Below are 3,917 nucleotides of genomic sequence, written 5' to 3'. Positions count from 1 at the left end.
AAATAACATAGCTAGCTGGATTTATTTTATCTACAGTCCCTATATATAACAAATGCATAAATGTTATAATAAACGAAAAAAAAATAAATAAATAAATAAAATAAAACAACAACAACAACAACAACAAATAACCTAGCTAGCTAGATCCATTTTATCTAGGGTCAGAGATGGGGGGAAGGGGGGACCGGCCCCACCCACTTCCTCAAAAAAGATATTACCGATTATTTAAATTGATATAGCTAGCTTCTAAAAAGTCTCTATAATTAATACACGTTTGCAATGACGTTGCTTACACATAGAGACGGGGGGAGGGGGGACCGGCTGTGCCATGGTCCCCCCCACTTCCTCAAAAAATATATTTTAAGGAGTAAAAAAAAAAAAAATTATACTGGTCCCCGCCCCCAAAAAAAAAAATTTTATAGGTCCAGGTTCCCCCAATGTAGAAAGAAATAACAGAAAACAAGTCAATTAATGTGAACTACATATATAATTTTATTTTTTTTGAATCACATACGATTATATTGGATGTAGAAGGAACTGACTGTTTTTTACTATTCTAACCTTCGCTTTTTATTTTTATTTTTAAAAAAATTTTAAGTTTTAAATTTTGTTTTCTTGAAAAAAAAAAAAAAAAAAAAAAGTGCATAGAAAGGAAGCTCAATGTGTGTGCCAAAGCCTAATTATTATTAAAATATTGATTAAATAATTAAAATTACTTTTTTTTTTCTTCTTTTTTTTTAATTTTATTTTTTTTAGGTTAAGCTTTTAGAATAAGTGATGGTTTAATATGGTATAGGTCTTGAATTCGAATATTGTATCCATTATTTACTTCACATTTCAATTAAATATTTTACGTGCTGAGATTCACCTATTAAAATGGAGTTCAAGCCCACACTTAAGTGAAGTGTTAAACTATTGATTATATGATAAATTTACCTCTTCTTAATCTTTGGTGAAATATATACTCAAAGAGAGTTTCAAATGAGATTATATAATGGAGAAAATACATTTTACCCCATGAATTATCCACATGTTTGCACTTTTACCTCAAATGTTTAAAATGTAACACTTGACCCCCCCCAAACTTTTAAATTGTTGCAATTCGACCATTCTAACTTCTTCTTCTTTTTCTAAAATGCCCCCATCACATATTTTATTTAAAAACAAAAAAAAAAAAAACAAAAAATCCAAAAAAAAAAAAACAAAAAAAACAAAAAAACAAAAAAGGAATTGTTTTTCATGGGTAATTCAATTCGTTATGTACTAATCAGATTTGTTTTTCATGCATTTTTTTTTTTTATTAATACAAGTGCACAAATCATCCACTCGTCAAATTAGATGTTCTAGCTCAATTAAATGATCCAGAAACTCTAGTTTTTTTTAAATAAATAAATAAATAATAAGTAATTTTTAGATTTTATAAAAAGTAATGGCCAATTACGAAAGAAAGAAGAATTTTCTAATTTTTTTGGTCACTCACAAAATGGACCATTTCTTGCTATCCTATTGTTCATTTTCCACCAAATGCATTACGTAACTTTTTCCAACTCCATAAGATTAATTAATTATATGGTATTAAATGAATAAAATAGGTTCAAATTTTACAGCTCACAAGAGCACATATGACCCTTGATCTTATTATATATCCTTGTTATCATTGATATAAATATCTGTGATTGTCATTTGCATGCATTTGTCACAAGTGATGAGGCCGAAAATCATGGCTTAGACTACTAAATCTACTTTCTTTTTTGTGATCCTCTTCATCTTCATCTTCATCTTCCTCGCAAATGCAGGTGAGTAATTTCGTCATCTGATTCATGAACGAGCATTAGCAACAACTTTTCAACAATTTTTCCTCAATTTAGGAAATAAAACTACTTTTTAATTCCCTATAAAAAAATAATTCACAATAGATTACATTAGTTTTTTCTTATATGAATTAAATACTATTTTTTTTATCATTACAACCAATGAAAAAGGAGAGGGGAGAGAGAATTACTGGGACATATGAAGGAAAGATAAGATAAAATGATTTGTTTATAATTTAATAAAACATTGGATATATATAGTGTTTCTCAATGCATTGGGAAACACTGTAGATACCCTTTGGTGTATGTTAAATATAGGGTTTTTGATGTGGGTGTGTTTTTGGGGTTTTTTTGAAATTTTCCTTAAATATAGGGAAGAGAATAGCATATAGGACATCTGCTTCTTGTGATCTTAGACATAACCATCCAAGTGATATTCCTAATTTTGTTGCTTATTCATATATGTGTTATATATGACGATTATATTTTTTAAAATTGAAAATCCAATTAAAATGAGAGACGAAACCAAAGGTTCCAAAATGTTATTAAGCGTTAACTTTATTGATAAAGAGTAGTAGACAGGAAATAAATAAATCTAAAATGATTTTACGGGGATTAAATAAGATTTTCGTGCTTTATCAAAAATATTTCGGTTTGACAACAATTTTTTTTATCTTACCAAACACCAAAAAATAAGAATTTTTTTTTTTCAAAAAACATTTTACATCGAAATAAACGAAGCCTAAATTATTATTATTATTATTATTATTATTATTCTAATCAAATATTGAAGGGTTACATAGTTACGTGGGTCTAAAACTGAAAGGGTTAGACTCCCCAACAAAAGATTCAAAACAAAAATAGAGTGTAGAAAAAACAAACCAATAATAAAAAAATGGATCAAAAATTACATGGTCCTTGAATATTGGACAAAACTAAGAAATGGGTCTGCAGAACTGTTGGTTAAATTGTTTTGGGACATCACGAGTTTCATACAAATTAATTAACCTCAACAAATGAGAAAAAAAAGGGCTCTTCTTTTCTCTTCTGAGCAGAAAGCTGCATGACAAATGATTTAATTAAACCCTTCTGGGGCAGATCGAAGAACCATAGATCGAGTTGCAAGAAATGTAACTTAATTGTTTTGCATTTTTCGTGTTTTTTAATGTATTTTGCTTACTTATGATGCCATTTCTTTACAGAACGGGCAATAGAGGAGCCTTGTTATCGTAGGTTTAAGAGCCAAACATGGTCTGGGCCATGCTTCTCTCAATTTAAATGTGACATGAATTGCAAGACAAGGGACAATGCAACTTGGGGAGTGTGCATGTCGGATTCGTTGGTTCAAATGTTACTGCTGCTTTAATTCAACAATCTAAATTAAGTACTGCATGATCTAGTACTCTACCATGCTAAATAAATATATGTAATACTTTTTTCACCTTAATTTCTTTTTCAAATTTCACTTCTATCTTTCCATTGCCACAACTTGTATTTGTTAGGGTTTATATCCTAATTAAAAGTCAATTTCTTTTTGTATGACATTTTCGATTTACTAAATAAAGTTTTAATTTTCTTAATTTTACTAAGAACACTGGTGATATCATTGTATACATGTGCATATTTTTTCTAAGATATATACATATACACACATGTAGTCTTTAAGTTATATTGAATATGGCTTATGTGTGTTAATGAGATTATCACACAAGTCAAAAACCTTGTAACTTATAAACTATAGTTCATAGTTGGTAATGGAATTGGGCAATCCATTTGTAAAGATTATAACATATGAATCATGATGATCTATCTTGATCATGGAAGTAGACACTTCTGATTGATGTGTTGATGCAGGTACACTGAATTAAATAGATCACGTGAGTTGTTATTCTATAAACTACTATCAATATAAATAACTTGAACTTATGACTACTTATAGCATTGACTCTTAATCCTGAGAGCGCGCAATGTGAACTTAAATGTGAAGAAATCACTTTGATACATTTAAGAGTAGAATATTTCATGGTTCAAATCTTGGTGTGTTAGGAGATCACATGCAACATTGTGAGAACATTACTCTTCAAGATTGAATCCATAATCCTTTGA

The sequence above is a fragment of the Corylus avellana genome, chromosome ca3 (assembly GCF_901000735.1).
Source record: "Corylus avellana chromosome ca3, CavTom2PMs-1.0".
NCBI lineage: Eukaryota > Viridiplantae > Streptophyta > Magnoliopsida > Fagales > Betulaceae > Corylus > Corylus avellana.
This window is presented reverse-complemented; position numbering follows the sequence as displayed.